The 22986-nt window shown below is 35.8% G+C and overlaps 23 non-coding genes across 23 annotated transcripts; all 23 read left to right on the top strand.

Moving 5' to 3' along the window:
* Positions 1-257: 257 nt before the first annotated feature.
* On the top strand, positions 258-331 carry TRNAT-AGU (transfer RNA threonine (anticodon AGU)). The gene has a single exon. It is a non-coding gene; the product is annotated as a tRNA-Thr (tRNA).
* A 7609-nt stretch (positions 332-7940) lies between these two features.
* Positions 7941-8014, top strand: TRNAT-AGU (transfer RNA threonine (anticodon AGU)). Its single transcript has one exon. It is a non-coding gene; the product is annotated as a tRNA-Thr (tRNA).
* A 437-nt stretch (positions 8015-8451) lies between these two features.
* Positions 8452-8524, top strand: TRNAT-CGU (transfer RNA threonine (anticodon CGU)). Its single transcript has one exon. It is a non-coding gene; the product is annotated as a tRNA-Thr (tRNA).
* A 1443-nt stretch (positions 8525-9967) lies between these two features.
* Positions 9968-10041, top strand: TRNAT-AGU (transfer RNA threonine (anticodon AGU)). The gene has a single exon. It is a non-coding gene; the product is annotated as a tRNA-Thr (tRNA).
* A 433-nt stretch (positions 10042-10474) lies between these two features.
* TRNAT-CGU (transfer RNA threonine (anticodon CGU)) lies at positions 10475-10547 on the top strand. Its single transcript has one exon. It is a non-coding gene; the product is annotated as a tRNA-Thr (tRNA).
* A 431-nt stretch (positions 10548-10978) lies between these two features.
* Positions 10979-11052, top strand: TRNAT-AGU (transfer RNA threonine (anticodon AGU)). Its single transcript has one exon. It is a non-coding gene; the product is annotated as a tRNA-Thr (tRNA).
* Positions 11053-11486: 434 nt separating this feature from the next.
* Positions 11487-11559, top strand: TRNAT-CGU (transfer RNA threonine (anticodon CGU)). Its single transcript has one exon. It is a non-coding gene; the product is annotated as a tRNA-Thr (tRNA).
* A 431-nt stretch (positions 11560-11990) lies between these two features.
* Positions 11991-12064, top strand: TRNAT-AGU (transfer RNA threonine (anticodon AGU)). The gene has a single exon. It is a non-coding gene; the product is annotated as a tRNA-Thr (tRNA).
* Positions 12065-12497: 433 nt separating this feature from the next.
* On the top strand, positions 12498-12570 carry TRNAT-CGU (transfer RNA threonine (anticodon CGU)). The gene has a single exon. It is a non-coding gene; the product is annotated as a tRNA-Thr (tRNA).
* Positions 12571-13001: 431 nt separating this feature from the next.
* Positions 13002-13075, top strand: TRNAT-AGU (transfer RNA threonine (anticodon AGU)). The gene has a single exon. It is a non-coding gene; the product is annotated as a tRNA-Thr (tRNA).
* A 434-nt stretch (positions 13076-13509) lies between these two features.
* On the top strand, positions 13510-13582 carry TRNAT-CGU (transfer RNA threonine (anticodon CGU)). The gene has a single exon. It is a non-coding gene; the product is annotated as a tRNA-Thr (tRNA).
* Positions 13583-14013: 431 nt separating this feature from the next.
* Positions 14014-14087, top strand: TRNAT-AGU (transfer RNA threonine (anticodon AGU)). The gene has a single exon. It is a non-coding gene; the product is annotated as a tRNA-Thr (tRNA).
* A 938-nt stretch (positions 14088-15025) lies between these two features.
* Positions 15026-15099, top strand: TRNAT-AGU (transfer RNA threonine (anticodon AGU)). Its single transcript has one exon. It is a non-coding gene; the product is annotated as a tRNA-Thr (tRNA).
* Positions 15100-16543: 1444 nt separating this feature from the next.
* On the top strand, positions 16544-16616 carry TRNAT-CGU (transfer RNA threonine (anticodon CGU)). Its single transcript has one exon. It is a non-coding gene; the product is annotated as a tRNA-Thr (tRNA).
* A 431-nt stretch (positions 16617-17047) lies between these two features.
* TRNAT-AGU (transfer RNA threonine (anticodon AGU)) lies at positions 17048-17121 on the top strand. Its single transcript has one exon. It is a non-coding gene; the product is annotated as a tRNA-Thr (tRNA).
* A 435-nt stretch (positions 17122-17556) lies between these two features.
* On the top strand, positions 17557-17629 carry TRNAT-CGU (transfer RNA threonine (anticodon CGU)). Its single transcript has one exon. It is a non-coding gene; the product is annotated as a tRNA-Thr (tRNA).
* A 430-nt stretch (positions 17630-18059) lies between these two features.
* TRNAT-AGU (transfer RNA threonine (anticodon AGU)) lies at positions 18060-18133 on the top strand. The gene has a single exon. It is a non-coding gene; the product is annotated as a tRNA-Thr (tRNA).
* Positions 18134-18568: 435 nt separating this feature from the next.
* On the top strand, positions 18569-18641 carry TRNAT-CGU (transfer RNA threonine (anticodon CGU)). The gene has a single exon. It is a non-coding gene; the product is annotated as a tRNA-Thr (tRNA).
* Positions 18642-19072: 431 nt separating this feature from the next.
* Positions 19073-19146, top strand: TRNAT-AGU (transfer RNA threonine (anticodon AGU)). Its single transcript has one exon. It is a non-coding gene; the product is annotated as a tRNA-Thr (tRNA).
* Positions 19147-19580: 434 nt separating this feature from the next.
* On the top strand, positions 19581-19653 carry TRNAT-CGU (transfer RNA threonine (anticodon CGU)). Its single transcript has one exon. It is a non-coding gene; the product is annotated as a tRNA-Thr (tRNA).
* Positions 19654-21096: 1443 nt separating this feature from the next.
* Positions 21097-21170, top strand: TRNAT-AGU (transfer RNA threonine (anticodon AGU)). Its single transcript has one exon. It is a non-coding gene; the product is annotated as a tRNA-Thr (tRNA).
* A 434-nt stretch (positions 21171-21604) lies between these two features.
* Positions 21605-21677, top strand: TRNAT-CGU (transfer RNA threonine (anticodon CGU)). Its single transcript has one exon. It is a non-coding gene; the product is annotated as a tRNA-Thr (tRNA).
* Positions 21678-22107: 430 nt separating this feature from the next.
* TRNAT-AGU (transfer RNA threonine (anticodon AGU)) lies at positions 22108-22181 on the top strand. Its single transcript has one exon. It is a non-coding gene; the product is annotated as a tRNA-Thr (tRNA).
* Positions 22182-22986: the final 805 nt, after the last annotated feature.

The raw sequence follows: 22986 nt of genomic DNA, 5'->3' as shown, positions 1-22986 counted from the left end.
ATGACAAAGAACAAGATAGAGCAGTATGATCACTCTATTGTTGAGTTCAACTAATCCACTCTTCGGCAAGGTATATTTTAAAATTCTATGAATAGGGTCAACTTCAAATTAGAGAGGTGTTTTTGAATAAGTGAAGCTTCTTCATCTAAAGTGTTTGAGTAGAGAAGTCTGTTAACTTTTAAAAGAATATGAAAGTGAAAAAGCAATATTCTCTTGAACACCATAAAGAAAAGTCTTTCAAAGTAAAGACTCAAGGGGGTGCTGTGGCTTAGCTGGTTAAAGCGCCTGTCTAGTAAACAGGAGATCCTGAGTTCAACTCTCAGCAGCGCCTTGCTTTTCTCTTTATTATATAACAAATCAATTTCATTAGGTACTATTCTGATACAATTAAAATATAAAAGTCTGATTCATCTTACTGTTGAACAGATCATCTTAAACCTCATAAAAGCCAAAGTATTTTCAAGATTATAGAGTGAATACTGTTATTGCAAAATAAAAAAAGACATATCTATGAGAAAGACGTAGATGACATTACTACCTCGCTTTGAGCTATATTAATGCCTTCATGAAAAAAAAATGTAATGTATTCAAGAAATAACATTGGGTTTTATAAGAGTACCTGTTTATTAAAACATAATAGTACTTGTTTAGTGATTGAGTATCTTTTTGTGTTTAGGGTTACAGTACATATAAAGAAGAATTTATAGCAGGAAACAAAATGTCATCATCAACAATAGATTATTTATGTATTTTTTGTTATTGACGTTGGTGGTGTTGCTTAGTGGTTAAAGCGCCTGTCTCGTAAACAGGAAATGCTGAGTTCAAATCTCAGCAGCACCTAACTGTTTTCTCCATGCTTTAGGAATATTTTTCATCAAACAAATGTTGAATACAATTTAAGAATAAACATCTGGTTCTATGAACTTTAGAATAAGTTATCATGAAATGAAATAAAATACTTGGCATTGTGAAGATTTTTATAGGAATGCATTGACTGAAATATCTAAAAGTAAATGACAAAGAACAAGAAAGAGCCGTATGATCACTCTATTGTTGAGTTCAACTAATCCACTCTTCGGCAAGGTATATTTTAAAATTCTATGAATAGGGTAAACTTCAAATTAGAGAGGTGTTTTTGAATAAGTGAAGCTTCTTCATCTAAAGTGTTTGAGTAGAGAAGTCTGTGAACTTATAAAAGAATATGAAAGTGGGGGAGGGGGAAAACATGGCGTCCGCATGCTAAGCGGTAGCGCGCACCCTCCTTAGCGCTCTCTACCTTTCTCTCCCCCGATGAGAAATTGGTGTCGGGAGTCGTTTCAGCTGTGTTCTTTTCTTCGGTAGCAGAGACCCACGCTCCCGTTCGACGTCTGGCCGACCTTGCATGCCTGTGAAGTCGGATGTGCCCGGGCGGAGTTTCATCTCTCCACAGCCTCCCCCTGCCGCGGCGTTGGAAGGCTGCAGCCGTGGAGCTACGGCGCGGCCGCAGGGCAGCGGCGCGAGGTCATCTCCGGGCAAGTACTGGAGGGACCGCAGCAGGGATTTTCTCAGCCGGTAAGGTCCGTGTGAAGGTGGCTGGAGGAGGCACCCTACCCTCATCTTCGTTAGCGGCTGCAGCAGTGGCGTTTTCACCGGAGGCAGCAGGGTCCTTGGATGTATCAGGGGAATCAATAGTAGTGGAGGAGACCGAAGGGGCAGACATTAAGGAGTCAGGCAAGGGGGATCACTTCACTGGTGTTTGTTTCAGAGAGGGAGGTAGCTGTGAGTCTGATGTGGGAGAAAGGAAAGCTAAGGGGCCTGGCGCAAAAAAAAAAGTAGCAGAGCCAACAAGGGTAAACCTAAGCGAGGTAGGGGCAGAGGGGGTAAGGGTAGTCAGTCCTCACAAATGCTGAGCTGGCAGGACGAAAGTGCCCAAGAAAAGAGGAGAGAGAGCTCAGAAGGCGAAGATTCACTAAAAGAAGTTCCTCTGACATCTCAGGAGAAGGGGGGCAAAATAGCAACAAATAAGTTGATTAAAACAGCTGCTAAGAAAAGGGCAAGCGTTACTAAACCACCCCGCATCACACCATCTCTGCGCTCTTATTTTAAGGTGTTGCCCCAGGTGCTTAGTATTCCAAACCCCCTTAGCCCTCAGCATAGTGCTAAAACAGCCCCCGAGAGTCAAATTACAAGCCCCTGCAAAAATTATTCGGGGGAAACCAGCACTATATCACTGATGGCAGAGGCAGAGGCTGCTAGGTTAGTTGAGTCAGCAAGCTTGAGCGAGGAACAAAAGAATGGTGAAGGAAATGGTGTGACTCAAGCAGACCAGGTGCGCCAGTCTCCGGTCCTGTTTCCCACCTCTAAAGAGTCTGATAAGGGGCCTGCTGCTGTCGATGCCGAGGCCACACCTGTGCAGTTCCCACTTCAAGCTCAGTCAAGGGCTCAGAGTGAGCCATTAGAGTCAGCAGAAATGGGCGGAAGTGGGGGAGGTAATGGGGCAGGTGGCACCTCAATAGAGTTATTGATTAGCTCATTAAGAGCAGACATCATGCAGGGGTTTAAGGTCTCCGCTGAGAACCAAGCTGAGATTAGGGCGGCCTGTGAGGTCTTGGAGAGCAAGGTTGACCGGTTTTGTGACAGAACAGAGTCCCTTGAAGGTTCTGTGGAAGAACTTAAAGCTAATTTGGGGGTAGCCCAAGTAAAAATACAAACACTGCGAAGGGAAGGAGATATGATGCGAGAGAGAGTTGAATCCTTAGAGAATTACTCGAGGAGAAATAACCTACGCCTTTTGAGGGTTCCTGAAGGTAAAGAGGGGACCGATATTAAGACTTTTTTGGTAAAGCTCCTGAAAGACGCCTTAAATGTGGAGGAGACGTCAGAATCTTTGGAAAAAGATATCCAAAGGATTCATAGAGATCCTTTTCGCCTTAAGCCTGGTAGGGAGAAGCCAAGAAAGATTCTGGTAAACTTTTTAACCTACGCACTCAAAGAGAAGATACTAATCTTGGCATTAAAAAACAGTTCCCTTAATGGTCCGGACTTTCCCTTTCAAATTCGCTTAGATCTATCAAAGTCTACGCTGGACCGGCAGTGGGAGCTGGGACAAAGGATGGAAAAGTTCCGCGCCCTGGGCGCAACAGTGCAGATGAGGTTCCCGGCTTTCCTACGAGTTATGTTTAACAACAAAATGCATAACCTTAGATCCCCCCTCGAGGCTGATGAGATGCTCGAGTTATTGAAGGATGCTACATGGAGGGGAGCAGGGAACTCTTAGGGGGCTGATGTGGACTTTAGGGTTAATAAGTAACTCCCCCCAAAGTCAAAGTCAGTGTTGAGTTTGAGTTATGTAATATAATTCTAAAAAAAAATAAATAAAAAAAAAAAAATAATAAATACATTGACAAATAAATAAATAAACATGAAAAAAGGGATAAAAGAACAACAAAAATCAAAAAACAAAAAAAAAGAGTGATAGATTAATAATCTAAAGGGGATCTAAGTCTTCTTTTCTTTTTGGGGTGTGGGGTTTGGGGTGTTGGGGATTGCAAGCTTTCGGTTTGTTGACACTAAATACTATCTAGTTGGTAGATAAGCGGGGGGAGAGGGAGGGGAGGGTGCCAGAGGGTGCTAAACTGGAGATTCATCAGTCCAGTGTAGTTAGGGGGGGTTTTCCAGGGGGGAGAGGGTGGGTGGTGCACGGGGTGGTAGGGGGGAAAAAACGTGAAATGTCCTCATGGAGTTGTACCCATTTTTTTCGGTTTGTCTCGCTTTAACCACCAATCATTATTGCCAATATTCATCTCCAAGGGGGGTCCTAGGAAGGAACAGCAACAGAGAAGCAGGGTGGGTCGTAGAGGCAGTAAGGGGCGTGATAGACTGATTGTATGACTAATTTGCAGTTTTTATCCTGGAATGTCAAGGGCCTGCGCACTGGGAGCAGGAGAAAAAAGATTTTTCAATATTTGAGGGACTCCCAGGCGCAGGTCATTGTCATACAGGAGTCACATCTTCTCAAAGCCGAAACGGTCGAGCTTCTTGAAAAAGAGAAATGGATTGACATCTTCTTGTGCACTGATCAATCGGCAAATATTAGGGGTGTGCTTTTTATTTTTAAGAAGCAGGCTAAAGCTCAAATTATAGAGCATTTGGAGGATAAATGTGGTCGGTGGCTGATTGTAAGGGCTTTGTTGGATGGCCACCCATATGTTTTGGTTGGATACTACGGCCCAAATCAGGACGACCCTTCGTATTTGAATATTATTCAGGATCATCTAGTAGCTTTAAAGGACCCGGTAATTTGGGTAGGAGATTTCAACATTGTTTTGAACCCAAAATTAGATAAATCCGCAAAGTCTAGGGCCTGTGCTTCTTCCAAATCCAGACAAGACCTCTTAACAATTATGTCTCAGTTAGGCTTAGCGGATATCTGGAGGGAAAGGGCAGGGGCCAAACTGGGGGTCTCCTTCCGAAATCTTAAATATAAACATCTTTCAAGAATTGATTATGCATTCTTCAGCTATAGCCTTAAGGATTTTCTGATAGATATTTCTTATCTCCCCTCGCACCTCTCGGACCATTCCGCTATATCATTCATACTAAATATAGGCCACCAAAAACCGCATTTTTCCTGGTCTTTTGACCGTACCTTGTTATTGGAGGAGGAGGAAGTTTTCTTCCTCAAGACAGAAACGCAATCTTTCTTAGAAGCCAACTTAGAAACAGCTGTTATCTCTGTTTTGTGGGATACTTTGAAAGCCTATTGGAGGGGGTGCATTACAAGTCGATCTTCGTATAGGAAAAAGCAATATAATGAATGCATTAAAAATCTTGAGTTGGAAATGAAGGCAGTAGAAAACACTTTGGGGGATCACATGGGCACGGAAGCTGATCGAGAAAGATTAGGAGCTTTAAAATCGCAGCTGGAAGGCATCTTACAGAACAGAATAGCGAAACGGTGGGAGGCAAGTAAGAATTCTCATTTTGAGTTTGGGGAGGCGGCGGGGAAAATCCTCGCCTGGAAAACCAAGGCTAACCAAGCTCGGAACTATATTAGGAAGATTAAGGTGGAGGGGGAAGTTTCCCCGTGGCTGACCCAATTAGAAATCGGTGCTGCCTTTCAGGATTTTTTTCAGGCCATTTACAAAGAGGATACTGCTGTAGACACTCTGGAGTGTGAGGCTTGGCTGAACTCAATCTCTACTCCTAAGCTCACAACTGAGCAGAGTAAGATCCTGGAGAGAGAGATCTCGGTGGAGGAGGTTAACAAGGCACTAGGGCAAGTGAGTCGGGGGAAGGCCGCAGGCCCTGATGGGCTACCAGGGGAACTTTATAGAGCCCTTAGTGGAGAGATTGCGCCGGTCTTGACCTCTGTTTTTAATAGCGTTTTTCTGGAAGGTTCGGACCCACCTAATTCCTGGAAAGATGCCACTGTGGTTTTAATACCCAAACCTGGGAAGGACGTGAGGGACTGTGGGTCGTACCGTCCGATATCACTTCTTAATTGCGACTACAAAATCTTCGCTGCTATTATGGCGGACAGACTGGGGGCGGTGGCTAAAACAATTATACACGATGACCAAAAAGGTTTCATTAAGGGTAGACAGCTATCAGACCTCACTCAAGATCTTGTGAGTGCAATTGATATAGCTACCACTTTTTCTCTCCCGCTTGCCGCCTTTACGTTGGATGCGACAAAGGCCTTTGATAGGGTCAACTGGGTCTATTTGGCTGCAGTTATGAGAAAATTTAACTTACCCGCAAATTTTTGTAATATGATATCTCTTATTTATAAAGCTCCAACGGCCAGGCTTTTTGTGAACAATCTTCTGACAAATCCTTTTAGTATCTCTAGAGGAACAAGGCAGGGCTGCCCGCTCTCCCCCCTCCTTTTCAACCTTTATATCGAGCCTTTTGCTCAGATTCTAAGAGAAGAAGCAAATATATCATCATTCAGCTTCGGAGGGTGGGAAAAGCGGGTAGCCCTATATGCGGACGATATCCTCATAATGACATCCAACCTAGACCAGGCTCTCCCCACAGTGTTCAAGAGGGCTGAAGAGTTTGGCAAGATTTCCGGATATGAGATAAACTCAGATAAAACGGAAATTATGGCCTGGAACACCACTACTACTCTGGTTGAGACAGTGCCCTCAATGCGATATTTAGGCATCAGAATTTTTCAAGATATTAATAAGCTCGCCGTTAAAAATCTGGAGCGAGTACATAATGAATGCCGGAAGAAGCTTAAGGCTTGGAACCATCTCCCTTTATCCATCTTTGGGAGAACTAACTTAGTTAAAATGTCTATCCTGCCTATATATACGTTTCTGTTTAACTCTATCCCAATGGCTTTTGACCCTAAACAATTGGCGAAGTGTCAACAGGATGTCAATTCATTTGTCTGGAGATATGGAGCCACACGACTGGCGTGGAAGAAGTTGAGGAGGAGGAGGGAAAAAGGGGGGTTGACGCTGCCTGACCTTCAGTATTACGCCTGGGCATTTGAGCTATCTTACTCTAGAATGCTCCTAAAGACACCAATGGATAATGCTAGGGGAAGAATGTTTCGAGCTATGTTAGAAGGTACCGGTCTTCCACCAGCTGGCTTTCTTTTTGAGTTTGGAGACCAGAAATTTTTCAAAAAAGTTAAATTAAAGACTCTTCAATCACTGGCGAGGAGCTGGTCTATAATTAAGAAGAGGTTGGGGCTCGGCTATTTCTCCAACGCGGCACCTCTGTGGGACTCACCTGGAGCTCCAGCGTGTGTTAAAGACAGTTTGGCGGGTCCTATCAAAGAGGCCGGTTTTTTGTCTTGGGGAGAGTTGGTGGCAGGAGGCTCCATGATTTCTTGGGAGGATCTGCGGGAGAAAGTCGGACCGCACCTTTCTACCTTTAAGTATATAAAACTAACTAGTTGGGCTCAGGCAACGCTTAGGAAGAGGGTCCCCCTTGGGAAAGAAAGTCAACTGGAAAGTTTATTGGTCACGAGACCAGGGGGGGCAAGGAGGTTGCATGTTGGTACTGGGGGATTCTAGAAGAAATAGATGGAGATTTTAATCTCCCTGAGAAATTATGGGCAAGAGAGATGGGAGATCAGTGGGATTCGAAGTGGCAAATTTCATTTACTTTGCTAAACAAGCTTGTGAAACCAGCTTGGCTGAAAAGAAACCACCACGCTACATCGTGCAACATGGGAAAAGTTGTAATAAATGTAATCTGCCGGAGGATTCGGATGTTCACATGTTCAAGGACTGCCCAGCAATTAGCTATTTTTGGGAGAAGGTGTTGGAGGCTCTGTCTTCTATGCTTAATACAACATTGCATATCTCTCTTCCCCTGATTATCTTTGGATTAGATGATAGCATCATTGGGCAGGCTAGATCCTTTTTGTTTTATTCAATCCTCCTGGCTAGGAGACAGATTTGCAGGTTTTGGGTAGACGTAGCTCCCCCAACTTTTTCAGGATGGTTGACATTGCTCTACGAGGTTTCTAGGGTGGACCTGGCCAGATCCTGCAGCAGGAAAAAGCTTGCTTTTTGGGACTTTTTGGTAAAATGGAGGTAGGATGCCCGGGGTTGTTTTTTTTTTTTTTTTCCCGGGTCCTATGATTATGCCTGTTTCCTACTCCATGGACCGGTTGAAGGGTCTTCCCAGGTTTGGGCTGGTCCAACAGGCGTTAACACGTCTAGATGGAGAGATCTAGGTCTCCCTGTTGTGTAAAGAATCCCTGTTGTGTAAAGAATCCCTTCTCCCGCCAATATTAGCTTTTGCGCGCCTGGGTCCGTGCCATGTTAACATATCTGAGGGCTGATTACGGTGGCGTTGTGGTGGTTGGTGGTTGCTTCTTTATACTAGGGTATCGGCAAATGAGGACACAAAAAAAAAAGAATATGAAAGTGAAAAAGCAATATTCTCTTGAACACCATAAAGAAAAGTCTTTCAAAGTAAAGACTCAAGTGGGTGCTGTGGCTTAGCTGGTTAAAGCGCCTGTCTAGTAAACAGGAGATCCTGAGTTCAACTCTCAGCAGCACCTTGCTATTCTCTTTGTTATATAACAAATCAATTTCATTAGGTCCTATTCTGATACAATTAAAATATAAAAGTCTGATTCATCTTACTGTTGAACAGATCATCTTAAACCTCATAAAAACCAAAGTATTTTCAAGATTATAGAGTGAATACTGTTGTTGCAAAATAAAAAAAGACATATCTATGAGAAAGACGTATATGACATTACTACCTCGATTTGAGCTATATTAATGCCTTCATGGAAAAAAAAATATAATGTATTCAAGAAATAACATTGGGTTTTATAAGAGTACCTGTTTATTAAAACATATTAATACTTGTTTAGTGATTGAGTATCTTTTTGTTTTTAAGATTACAGTACATATAAAGAAGAATTTGTAGCAGGAAACAAAATTTCATTATCAGCAGTAGATTATTTATGTATTTTTTGCTATTGACGTTGGTGCTGTGGCTTAGTGGTTAAAGCGCCTGTCTCGTAAACAGGAAATCCTGAGTTCAAATCTCAGTAGCACCTAACTGTTTTCTCCATGCTTTAGGAATATTTTTCATCAAACAAGTATTGAATACATTTTAAGAATTAAACATCTGGTTCTATGAACTTTAGAATAAGTTATCATAAAATGAAATAAAATACTTGGTATTGTGAAGATTTTTATAGGAATGCATTGACTGAAATATCGAAAAGTAAATGACAAAGAACACGATAGAGCCGTATGATCACTTTATTGTTGAGTTCAACTAATCCACTCTTCGGCAAGGTATATTTTAAAATTCTATGAATAGGGTAAACTTCAAATTAGAGAGGTGTTTTTGAATAAGTGAAGCGTCTTCATCTAAAGTGTTTGAGTAGAGAATTCTGTGAACTTATAAAAGAATATGAAAGTGAAAAAGCAATATTCTCTTGAACACCATAAAGAAAAGTCTTTCAAAGTTAAGACTCAAGGGGGTGATGTGGCTTAGCTGGTTAAAGCGCCTGTCTAGTAAACAGGAGATCCTGAGTTCAACTCTCAGCAGGGCCTTGCTTTTCTCTTTATTATATAACAAATCAATTTCATTAGGTACTATTCGGATACAATTAAAATATAAAAGACTGATTCATCTTACTGTTGAACAGATCATCTTCAACCTCATAAAAGCCAAAGTATTTTCAAGATTATAGAGTGAATACTGTTATTGCAAAATAAAAAAAGACATATCTATGAGAAAGACGTAGATGACATTACTACCTCGATTTGAGCTATATTAATGCCTTCATGAAAAAAAATTAATGTATTCAAGAAATAACATTGGGTTTTATAAGAGTACCTGTTTATTAAAACATAATGATACTTGTTTAGTGATTGAGTATCTTTTTGTGTTTAGGGTTACAGTACATATAAAGAAGAATTTATAGCAGGAAACAAAATTTCATCATCAACAATAGATTATTTATGTATTTTTTGATATTGACGTTGGTGCTGTGGCTTAGTGGTTAAAACGCCTGTCTCGTAAACAGGAAATCCTGAGTTCAAATTTCAGTAGCACCTAACTGTTTTCTCCCTGCTTTTGGAATATTTTTCATCAAACAAGTGTTAAATACATTTTAAGAATTAAACGTCTGGTTCTATGAAAATTAGAATAAGTTATCATAAAATGAAATAAAATACTTGGTATTGTGAAGATTTTTATAGGAATGCATTGACTGAAATATCGAAAAGTAAATGACAAAGAACAAGATAGAGCCGTATGATCACTCTATTGTTGAGTTCAAGTAATCCACTCTTCGGCAAGGTATATTTTAAAATTCTATGAATAGGGTAAACTTCAAATTAGAGAGGTGTTTTTGAATAAGTGAAGCGTCTTCATCTAAAGTGTTTGAGTAGAGAAGTCTGTGAACTTATAAAAGAATATGAAAGTGAAAAAGCAATATTCTCTTGAACACCATAAAGAAAAGTCTTTCAAAGTTAAGACTCAAGGGGGTGCTGTGGCTTAGCTGGTTAAACCGCCTGTCTAGTAAACAGGAGATCCTGAGTTCAACTCTCAGCAGCGCCTTGCTTTTCTCTTTGTTATATAACAAATCAATTTCATTAGCTCCTATTCTGATACAATTAAAATATAAGTCTGATTCATCTTTCTGTTGAACAGATCATCTTAAACCTCATAAAAACCAGAGTATTTTCAAGATTATAGAGTGAATACTGTTGTTGCAAAATAAAAAAAGACATATCTATGAGAAAGACGTATATGACATTACTACCTCAATTTGAGCTATATTAATGCCTTCATGAAAAAAAATGTAATGTATTCAAGAAATAACATTGGGTTTTATAAGAGTACCAGTTTATTAAAACATATTAATACTTGTTTAGTGATTGAGTATCTTTTTGTGTTTAAGATTACAGTGCATATAAAGAAGAATGTATAGCAGGAAACAAAATTTCATCATCAACAATAGATTATTTATGTATTTTTTGTTATTGACGTTGGTGCTGTGGCTTAGTGGTTAAAGCGCCTGTCTCGTAAATAGGAAATCCTGAGTTCAAATTTCAGTAGCACCTAACTGTTTTCTCCATGCTTTTGGAATATTTCTCATCAAACAAGTGTTAAATACATTTTAAGAATTAAACGTCTGGTTCTATGAAAATTAGAATCAGTTATCATAAAATGAAATAAAATACTTGGTATTGTGAAGATTTTTATAGGAATGCATTGACTGAAATATCGAAAAGTAAATGACAAAGAACAAGATAGAGCCGTATGATCACTCTATTGTTGAGTTCAACTAATCCACTCTTCGGCAAGGTATATTTTAAAATTCTATGAATAGGGTAAACTTCAAATTAGAGAGGTGTTTTTGAATAAGTGAAGCGTCTTCATCTAAAGTGTTTGAGTAGAGAAGTCTGTGAACTTATAAAAGAATATGAAAGTGAAAAAGCAATATTCTCTTGAACACCATAAAGAAAAGTCTTTCAAAGTTAAGACTCAAGGAGGTGCTGTGGCTTAGCTGGTTAAAGCGCCTGTCTAGTAAACAGGAGATCCTGAGTTCAACTCTCAGCAGCGCCTTGCTTTTCTCTTTGTTATATAACAAATCAATTTCATTAGGTCCTATTCTGATACAATTAAAATATAAGTCTTATTCATCTTTCTGTTGAACAGATCATCTTAAACCTCATAAAAACCAAAGTATTTTCAAGATTATAGAGTAAATACTGTTATTGCAAAATAAAAAAAGACATACCTATGTGAAAGGGGTAGATGACATTACTACCTCGATTTGAGCTATATTAATGCCTTCATGAAAAAAAAATGTAATGTATTCAAGAAATAACATTGGGTTTTATAAGAGTACCAGTTTATTAAAACATATTAATACTTGTTTAGTGATTGAGTATCTTTTTGTGTTTAAGATTACAGTACATATAAAGAAGAATTTATAGCAGGAAACAAAATTTCATCATCAACAATAGATTATTTATGTATTTTTTGTTATTGACGTTGGTGCTGTGGCTTAGTGGTTAAAGCGCCTGTCTCGTAAATAGGAAATCCTGAGTTCAAATTTCAGTAGCACCTAACTGTTTTCTCCATGCTTTTGGAATATCTTTCATCAAACAAGTGTTAAATACATTTTAAGAATTAAACGTCTGGTTCTATGAAAATTAGAATAAGTTATCATAAAATGAAATAAAATACTTGGTATTGTGAAGATTTTTATAGGAATGCATTGACTGAAATATCGAAAAGTAAATGACAAAGAACCAGATAGAGCCGTATGATCACTCTATTGTTGAGTTCAACTAATCCACTCTTCGGCAAGGTATATTTTAAAATTCTATGAATAGGGTAAACTTCAAATTAGAGAGGTGTTTTTGAATAAGTGAAGCGTCTTCATCTAAAGTGTTTGAGTAGAGAAGTCTGTGAACTTATAAAAGAATATGAAAGTGAAAAAGCAATATTCTCTTGAACACCATAAAGAAAAGTCTTTCAAAGTTAAGACTCAAGGGGGTGCTGTGGCTTAGCTGGTTAAACCGCCTGTCTAGTAAACAGGAGATCCTGAGTTCAACTCTCAGCAGCGCCTTGCTTTTCTCTTTGTTATATAACAAATCAATTTCATTAGCTCCTATTCTGATACAATTAAAATATAAGTCTGATTCATCTTTCTGTTGAACAGATCATCTTAAACCTCATAAAAACCAGAGTATTTTCAAGATTATAGAGTGAATACTGTTGTTGCAAAATAAAAAAAGACATATCTATGAGAAAGACGTATATGACATTACTACCTCAATTTGAGCTATATTAATGCCTTCATGAAAAAAAATTTAATGTATTCAAGAAATAACATTGGGTTTTATAAGAGTACCAGTTTATTAAAACATATTAATACTTGTTTAGTGATCGAGTATCTTTTTGTGTTTAAGATTACAGTGCATATAAAGAAGAATTTATAGCAGGAAACAAAATTTCATCATCAACAATAGATTATTTATGTATTTTTTGTTATTGACGTTGGTGCTGTGGCTTAGTGGTTAAAGCGCCTGTCTCGTAAATAGGAAATCCTGAGTTCAAATTTCAGTAGCACCTAACTGTTTTCTCCATGCTTTTGGAATATTTTTCATCAAACAAGTGTTAAATACATTTTAAGAATTAAACGTCTGGTTCTATGAAAATTAGAATCAGTTATCATAAAATGAAATACAATACTTGGTATTGTGAAGATTTTTATAGGAATGCATTGACTGAAATATCGAAAAGTAAATGACAAAGAACAAGATAGAGCCGTATGATCACTCTATTGTTGAGTTCAACTAATCCACTCTTCGGCAAGGTATATTTTAAAATTCTATGAATAGGGTAAACTTCAAATTAGAGAGGTGTTTTTGAATAAGTGAAGCGTCTTCATCTAAAGTGTTTGAGTAGAGAAGTCTGTGAACTTATAAAAGAATATGAAAGTGAAAAAGCAATATTCTCTTGAACACCATAAAGAAAAGTCTTTCAAAGTTAAGACTCAAGGAGGTGCTGTGGCTTAGCTGGTTAAAGCGCCTGTCTAGTAAACAGGAGATCCTGAGTTCAACTCTCAGCAACGCCTTGCTTTTCTCTTTGTTATATAACAAATCAATTTCATTAGGTCCTATTCTGATACAATTAAAATATAAGTCTGATTCATCTTTCTGTTGAACAGATCATCTTAAACCTCATAAAAACCAAAGTATTTTCAAGATTATAGAGTAAATACTGTTATTGCAAAATAAAAAAAGACATACCTATGTGAAAGGGGTAGATGACATTACTACCTCGATTTGAGCTATATTAATGCCTTCATGAAAAAAAAATGTAATGTATTCAAGAAATAACATTGGGTTTTATAAGAGTACCAGTTTATTAAAACATATTAATACTTGTTTAGTGATTGAGTATCTTTTTGTGTTTAAGATTACAGTACATATAAAGAAGAATTTATAGCAGGAAACAAAATTTCATCATCAACAATAGATTATTTATGTATTTTTTGTTATTGACGTTGGTGCTGTGGCTTAGTGGTTAAAGCGCCTGTCTCGTAAATAGGAAATCCTGAGTTCAAATTTCAGTAGCACCTAACTGTTTTCTCCATGCTTTTGGAATATCTTTCATCAAACAAGTGTTAAATACATTTTAAGAATTAAACGTCTGGTTCTATGAAAATTAGAATAAGTTATCATAAAATGAAATAAAATACTTGGTATTGTGAAGATTTTTATAGGAATGCATTGACTGAAATATCGAAAAGTAAATGACAAAGAACAAGATAGAGCCGTATGATCACTCTATTGTTGAGTTCAACTAATCCACTCTTCGGCAAGGTATATTTTAAAATTCTATGAATAGGGTAAACTTCAAATTAGAGAGGTGTTTTTGAATAAGTGAAGCGTCTTCATATAAAGTGTTTGAGTAGAGAAGTCTGTGAACTTATAAAAGAATATGAAAGTGAAAAAGCAATATTCTCTTGAACACCATAAAGAAAAGTCTTTCAAAGTTAATACTCAAGGGGGTGCTGTGGCTTAGCTGGTTAAAGCGCCTGTCTAGTAAACAGGAGATCCTGAGTTCAACTCTAAGCAGCGCCTTGCTTTTCTCTTTGTTATATAACGAATCAATTTCATTAGGTCCTATTCTGATACAATTGAAATATAAGTCTGATTCATCTTTCTGTTGAACAGATCATCTTAAACCTCATAAAAACCAAAGTATTTTCAAGATTATAGAGTAAATACTGTTATTGCAAAATAAAAAAAGACATACCTATGAGAAAGGGGTAGATGACATTACTACCTCGATTTGAGCTATATTAATGCCTTCATGAAAAAAAAATGTAATGTATTCAAGAAATAACATTGGGTTTTATAAGAGTACCAGTTTATTAAAACATATTAATACTTGTTTAGTGATTGAGTATCTTTTTGTGTTTAAGATTACAGTACATATAAAGAAGAATTTATAGCAGGAAACAAAATTTCATCATCAACAATAGATTATTTATGTATTTTTTGTTATTGACGTTGGTGCTGTGGCTTAGTGGTTAAAGTGCCTGTCTCGTAATGAGGAAATCCTGAGTTCAAATTTCAGTAGCATCTAACTGTTTTCTCCATGCTTTTGGAATATTTTTCATCAAACAAGTGTTAAATACATTTTAAGAATTAAACGTCTGGTTCTATGAAAATTAGAATAAGTTATCATAAAATGAAATAAAATACTTGGTATTGTGAAGATTTTTATAGGAATGCATTGACTGAAATATCGAAAAGTAAATGACAAAGAACAAGATAGAGCCGTATGATCACTCTATTGTTGAGTTCAACTAATCCACTCTTCGGCAAGGTATATTTTAAAATTCTATGAATAGGGTAAACTTCAAATTAGAGAGGTGTTTTTGAATAAGTGAAGCGTCTTCATCTAAAGTGTTTGAGTAGAGAAGTCTGTGAACTTATAAAAGAATATGAAAGTGAAAAAGCAATATTCTCTTGAACACCATAAAGAAAAGTCTTTCAAAGTTAAGACTCAAGGGGGTGCTGTGGCTTAGCTGGTTAAAGCGCTTGTCTAGTAAACAGGAGATCCTGAGTTCAACTTTCAGCAGCGCCTTGCTTTTCTCTTTGTTATATAACAAATCAATTTCATTAGGTCCTATTCTGATACAATTAAAATATAAGTCTGATTCATCTTTCTGTTGAACAGATCATCTTAAACCTCATAAAAACCAAAGTATTTTCAAGATTATAGAGTAAATACTGTTATTGCAAAATAAAAAAAGACATATCTATGAAAAAGACGTAGATGACATTACTACCTCGATTTGAGCTATATTAATGCCTTCATGAAAAAAAAATGTAATGTATTCAAGAAATAACATTGGGTTTTATAAGAGTACCAGTTTATTAAAACATATTAATACTTGTTTAGTGATTGAGTATCTTTTTGTGTTTAAGATTACAGTACATATAAAGAAGAATTTATAGCAGGAAACAAAATTTCATCATCAACAATAGATTATTTATGTATTTTTTGTTATTGACGTTGGTGGTGTGGCTTAGTGGTTAAAGCGCCTGTCTCATAAACAGGAAATGCTGAGTTCAAATCTCAGCAGCGCCTAGCTGTTTTCTCCATGCTTTAGGAATATTTTTCATCAAACAAATGTTGAATACAATTTAAGAATAAACGTCTGGTTCTATGAACTTTAGAATAAGTTATCATAAAATGAAATAAAATACTTGGCATTGTGAAGATTTTTATAGGAATGCATTGACTGAAATATCGAAAAGTAAATGACAAAGAACAAGATAGAGCCGTATGATCACTCTATTGTTGAGTTCAACGAATCCACTCTTCGGCAAGGTATATTTTAAAATTCTATGAATAGGGTAAACTTCAAATTAGAGATGTGTTTTTGAATAAGTGAAGCTTCTTCATCTAAAGTGTTTGAGTAGAGAAGTCTGTGAACTTATAAAAGAATATGAAAGTGAAAAAGCAATATTCTCTTGAACACCATAAAGAAAAGTCTTGCAAAGTAAAGACTCAAGGGGGTGCTGTCGTTTAGCTGGTTAAAGTGCCTGTCTAGTAAACAGGAGATCCTGAGTTCAACTCTCAGCAGTGCCTTGCTTTTCTCTTTCTTATATAACAAATCAATGTCATTAGCTCCTATTCTGATACAATTAAAATATAAGTCTGATTCATCTTTCTGTTAAACAGATCATCTTAAACCTCATAAAAACCAAAGTATTTTCAAGATTATAGAGTGAATACTGTTGTTGCAAAATAAAAAAAGACATATCTATGAGAAAGACGCATATGACATTACTACCTCGATTTGAGCTATATTAATGCCTTTATGAAAAAAAAAATAATGTATTCAAGAAATAACATTGGGTTTTATAAGAGTACCTGTTTATTAAAACATATTAATACTTGTTTAGTGATTGAGTATCTTTTTGTGTTTAAGATTACAGTACATATAAAGAAGAATTTATAGCAGGAAACAAGATTTCATCATCAGCAGTAGATTATTTATGTATTTTTTGGTATTGACGTTGGTGCTGTGGCTTAGTGGTTAAAGCACCTGTCTCGTAAACAAGAAATCCTGAGTTCAAATCTCAGTAGCACCTAACTGCTTTCTCCATGCTTTAGGAATATTTTTCATCAAACAAGTATTGAATACATTTTAAGAATTAAACGTCTGGTTCTATGAACTTTAGAATAAGTTATCATACAATGAAATAAAATAATTGGTATTGTGAAGATTTTTATAGGAATGCATTGACTGAAATATCGAAAAGTAAATGACAAAGAACAAGATAGAGCCGTATGATCACTCTATTGTTGAGTTCAACTAATCCACTCTTCGGCAAGGTATATTTTAAAATTCTATGAATAGGGTAAACTTCAAATTAGAGAGGTGTTTTTGAATAAGTGAAGCGTCTTCATCTAAAGTGTTTGAGTAGAGAAGTCTGTGAACTTATAAAAGAATATGAAAGTGAAAAAGCAATATTCTCTTGAACACCATATAGAAAAGTCTTTCAAAGTTAAGACTCAAGGGGGTGCTGTGGCTTAGCTGGTTAAAGCGCCTGTCTAGTAAACAGGAGATCCTGAGTTCAACTCTCAGCAGTGCCTTGCTTTTCTCTTTGTTATATAACAAATCAATTTCATTAGCTCCTATTCTGATACAATTAAAATATAAGTCTGATTCATCTTTCTGTTGAACAGATCATCTTAAACCTCATAAAAACCAGAGTATTTTCAAGATTATAGAGTGAATACTGTTGTTGCAAAATAAAAAAAGACATATCTATGAGAAAGACGTATATGACATTACTACCTCGATTTGAGCTATATTAATGCCTTCACGAAAAAAAGAATATAATGTATTCAAGAAATAACATTGGGTTTTATAAGAGTACCTGTTTATTAAAACATATTAATACTTGTTTAGTGATTGAGTATCTTTTTGTGTTTAAGATTACAGTACATATAAAGAAGAATTTATAGCAGGAAACAAGATTTCATCATCAGCAGTAGATTATTTATGTATTTTTTGGTATTGACGTTGGTGCTGTGGCTTAGTGGTTAAAGCGCCTGTCTCGTAAACAAGAAATCCTGAGTTCAAATCTCAGCAGCACCTAACTGTTTTCTCCATGCTTTAGGAATATTTTTCATCAAACAAATGTTGAATACAATTTAAGAATAAACGTCTGTTTCTATGAACTTTAGAATAAGTTATCATAAAATGAAATAAAATACTTGGCATTGTGAAGATTTTTATAGGAATGCATTGACTGAAATATCGAAAAGTAAATGACAAAGAACAAGATAGAGCCGTATGATCACTCTATTGTTGAGTTCAACGAATCCACTCTTCGGCAAGGTATATTTAAAAATTCTATGAATAGGGTAAACTTCAAATTAGAGATGTGTTTTTGAATAAGTGAAGCTTCTTCATCTAAAGTGTTTGAGTAGAGAAGTCTGTGAACTTATAAGAGAATATGAAAGTGAAAAAGCAATATTCTCTTGAACACCACAAAGAAAAGTCCTTCAAAGTAAAGACTCAAGGGGGTGCTGTGGTTTAGCTGGTTAAAGTGCCTGTCTAGTAAACAGGAGATCCTGGGTTCAACTCTCAGCAGCGCCTTGCTTTTCTCTTTGTTATATAACAAATCAATTTCATTAGGTCCTATTCTGATACAATTAAAATATAAAAGTCTGATTCATCTTACTGTTGAACAGATCATCTTCAACCTCATAAAAGCCAAAGTATTTTCAAGATTATAGAGTGAAATCTGTTATTGCAAAATAAAAAAGACATATCTATGAGAAAGACGTAGATGACATTACTACCTCGATTTGAGCTATATTAATGCCTTCATGAAAAAAAAATGTAATGTATTCAAGAAATAACATTAGGTTTTATAAGAGTACCTGTTTATTAAAACATAATAATACTTGTTTAGTGATTGAGTATCTTTTTGTGTGTAGGGTTACAGTACATAAAAAGAAGAATTTATAGCAGGAAACAAAATTTCATCATCAACAATAGATTATTTATGTATTTTTTGCTTTTGACGTTGGTGCTGTGGCTTAGTGGTTAAAGCGCCTGTCTCGTAAATAGGAAATCCTGAGTTCAAATTTCAGTAGCACCTAACTGTTTTCTCCATGCTTTTGGAATATTTTTCATCAAACAAGTGTTAAATACATTTTAAGAATTAAACGTCTGGTTCTATGAAAATTAGAATCAGTTATCATAAAATGAAATAAAATACTTGGTATTGTGAAGATTTTTATAGGAATGCATTGACTGAAATATCGAAAAGTAAATGACAAAGAACAAGATAGAGCCGTATGATCACTCTATTGTTGAGTTCAACTAATCCACTCTTCGGCAAGGTATATTTTAAAATTCTATGAATAGGGTAAACTTCAAATTAGAGAGGTGTTTTTGAATAAGTGAAGCGTCTTCATCTAAAGTGTTTGAGTAGAGAAGTCTGTGAACTTATAAAAGAATATGAAAGTGAAAAAGCAATATTCTCTTGAACACCATAAAGAAAAGTCTTTCAAAGTTAAGACTCAAGGAGGTGCTGTGGCTTAGCTGGTTAAAGCGCCTGTCTAGTAAACAGGAGATCCTGAGTTCAACTCTCAGCAGCGCCTTGCTTTTCTCTTTGTTATATAACAAATCAATTTCATTAGGTCCTATTCTGATACAATTAAAATATAAGTCTGATTCATCTTTCTGTTGAACAGATCATCTTAAACCTCATAAAAACCAAAGTATTTTCAAGATTATAGAGTAAATACTGTTATTGCAAAATAAAAAAAGACATACCTATGTGAAAGGGGTAGATGACATTACTACCTCGATTTGAGCTATATTAATGCCTTCATGAAAAAAAAATGTAATGTATTCAAGAAATAACATTGGGTTTTATAAGAGTACCAGTTTATTAAAACATATTAATACTTGTTTAGTGATTGAGTATCTTTTTGTGTTTAAGATTACAGTACATATAAAGAAGAATTTATAGCAGGAAACAAAATTTCATCATCAACAATAGATTATTTATGTATTTTTTGTTTTTGACGTTGGTGCTGTGGCTTAGTGGTTAAAGCGCCTGTCTCGTAAATAGGAAATCCTGAGTTCAAATTTCAGTAGCACCTAACTGTTTTCTCCATGCTTTTGGAATATCTTTCATCAAACGAGTGTTAAATACATTATAAGAATCAAACGTCTGGTTCTATGAAAATTAGAATAAGTTATCATAAAATGAAATAAAATACTTGGTATTGTGAAGATTTTTATAGGAATGCATTGACTGAAATATCGAAAAGTAAATGACAAAGAACAAGATAGAGCCGTATGATCACTCTATTGTTGAGTTCAACTAATCCACTCTTCGGCAAGGTATATTTTAAAATTCTATGAATAGGGTAAACTTCAAATTAGAGAGGTGTTTTTGAATAAGTGAAGCGTCTTCATCTAAAGTGTTTGAGTAGAGAAGTCTGTGAACTTATAAAAGAATATGAAAGTGAAAAAGCAATATTCTCTTGAACACCATAAAGAAAAGTCTTTCAAAGTTAATACTCAAGGGGGTGCTGTTGCTTAGCTGGTTAAAGCGCCTGTCTAGTAAACAGGAGATCCTGAGTTCAACTCTAAGCAGCGCCTTGCTTTTCTCTTTGTTATATAACGAATCAATTTCATTAGGTCCTATTCTGATACAATTAAAATATAAGTCTGATTCATCTTTCTGTTGAACAGATCATCTTAAACCTCATAAAAACCAAAGTATTTTCAAGATTATAGAGTAAATACTGTTATTGCAAAATAAAAAAAGACATACCTATGAGAAAGGGGTAGATGACATTACTACCTCGATTTGAGCTATATTAATGCCTTCATGAAAAAAAAATGTAATGTATTCAAGAAATAACATTGGGTTTTATAAGAGTACCAGTTTATTAAAACATATTAATACTTGTTTAGTGATTGAGTATCTTTTTGTGTTTAAGATTACAGTACATATAAAGAAGAATTTATAGCAGGAAACAAAATTTCATCATCAACAATAGATTATTTATGTATTTTTTGTTATTGACGTTGGTGCTGTGGCTTAGTGGTTAAAGTGCCTGTCTCGTAATTAGGAAATCCTGAGTTCAAATTTCAGTAGCACCTAACTGTTTTCTCCATGCTTTTGGAATATTTTTCATCAAACAAGTGTTAAATACATTTTAAGAATTAAACGTCTGGTTCTATGAAAATTAGAATAAGTTATCATAAAATGAAATAAAATACTTGGTATTGTGAAGATTTTTATAGGAATGCATTGACTGAAATATCGAAAAGTAAATGACAAAGAACAAGATAGAGCCGTATGATCACTCTATTGTTGAGTTCAACTAATCCACTCTTCGGCAAGGTATATTTTAAAATTCTATGAATAGGGTAAACTTCAAATTAGAGAGGTGTTTTTGAATAAGTGAAGCGTCTTCATCTAAAGTGTTTGAGTAGAGAAGTCTGTGAACTTATAAAAGAATATGAAAGTGAAAAAGCAATATTCTCTTGAACACCATAAAGAAAAGTCTTTCAAAGTTAAGACTCAAGGGGGTGCTGTGGCTTAGCTGGTTAAAGCGCCTGTCTAGTAAACAGGAGATCCTGAGTTCAACTTTCAGCAGCGCCTTGCTTTTCTCTTTGTTATATAACAAATCAATTTCATTAGGTCCTATTCTGATACAATTAAAATATAAGTCTGATTCATCTTTCTGTTGAACAGATCATCTTAAACCTCATAAAAACCAAAGTATTTTCAAGATTATAGAGTAAATACTGTTATTGCAAAATAAAAAAAGACATATCTATGAAAAAGACGTAGATGACATTACTACCTCGATTTGAGCTATATTAATGCCTTCATGAAAAAAAAATGTAATGTATTCAAGAAATAACATTGGGTTTTATAAGAGTACCAGTTTATTAAAACATATTAATACTTGTTTAGTGATTGAGTATCTTTTTGTGTTTAAGATTACAGTACATATAAAGAAGAATTTATAGCAGGAAACAAAATTTCATCATCAACAATAGATTATTTATGTATTTTTTGTTATTGACGTTGGTGGTGTGGCTTAGTGGTTAAAGCGCCTGTCTCGTAAACAGGAAATGCTGAGTTCAAATCTCAGCAGCACCTAGCTGTTTTCTCCATGCTTTAGGAATATTTTTCATCAAACAAATGTTGAATACAATTTAAGAATAAACGTCTGGTTCTATGAACTTTAGAATAAGTTATCATAAAATGAAATAAAATACTTGGCATTGTGAAGATTTTTATAGGAATGCATTGACTGAAATATCGAAAAGTAAATGACAAAGAACAAGATAGAGCCGTATGATCACTCTATTGTTGAGTTCAACGAATCCACTCTTCGGCAAGGTATATTTTAAAATTCTATGAATAGGGTAAACTTCAAATTAGAGATGTGTTTTTGAATAAGTGAAGCTTCTTCATCTAAAGTGTTTGAGTAGCGAAGTCTGTGAACTTATAAAAGAATATGAAAGTGAAAAAGCAATATTCTCTTGAACACCATAAAGAAAAGTCTTTCAAAGTAAAGACTCAAGGGGGTGCTGTGGTTTAGCTGGTTAAAGTGCTTGTCTAGTAAACAGGAGATCCTGAGTTCAACTCTCAGCAGCGCCTTGCTTTTCTCTTTGTTATATAACAAATCAATTTCATTAGGTCCTATTCTGATACAATTAAAATATAAAAGTCTGATTCATCTTACTGTTGAACAGATCATCTTAAACCTCATAAAAACCAAAGTATTTTCAAGATTATAAAGTGAATACTGTTGTTGCAAAATAAAAAAAGACATATCTATGAGAAAGACGCATATGACATTACTACCTCGATTTGAGCTATATTAATGCCTTCATGAAAAAAAATATATATATAATGTATTCAAGAAATAACATTGGGTTTTATAAGAGTACCTGTTTATTAAAACATATTAATACTTGTTTAGTGATTGAGTATCTTTTTGTGTTTAAGATTACAGTACATATAGGGGGCGTGGCTTGGACGCCGAGGAAGATGGCGGTTTAGAGCGTCTCTCCTCCCGTCACGAGCGTCTTTACCAGGAATTGGAACGCCTTTATGTGCCTACAGCTGGGATGTGACCGAAGATTCAAGCATCGGATGACTCCCTGACTGTAATGAGCTGACCTGCGTGTCCGGGGCTACAGCGGATCGAGAGCTGCACCGAGTGAGGCTTCAGAACGTCCATGGCGGCAGCGCGACTGAGGGAAGGAAAGCGGAGCGCGCTGCGGAGCGCAGCAGAAAACCAGACATCCAGACAACACAAGAGAGACTGAAGTAGGTGGGCACATCTACAGAAATTGGCGCACCGGGGCAGACAGCTGAATTTACCGATCGCATGAGCACAGTGCGATCGGCCATACCGAGACTTCCCTAACCTTTACCAAGATGGCGGCCTCCACTCGGT

Source organism: Lissotriton helveticus, chromosome 12, assembly GCF_964261635.1.
Source record: "Lissotriton helveticus chromosome 12, aLisHel1.1, whole genome shotgun sequence".
NCBI classification, from domain to species: Eukaryota; Metazoa; Chordata; class Amphibia; order Caudata; family Salamandridae; genus Lissotriton; species Lissotriton helveticus.
This window is presented reverse-complemented; position numbering and strand designations above follow the sequence as displayed.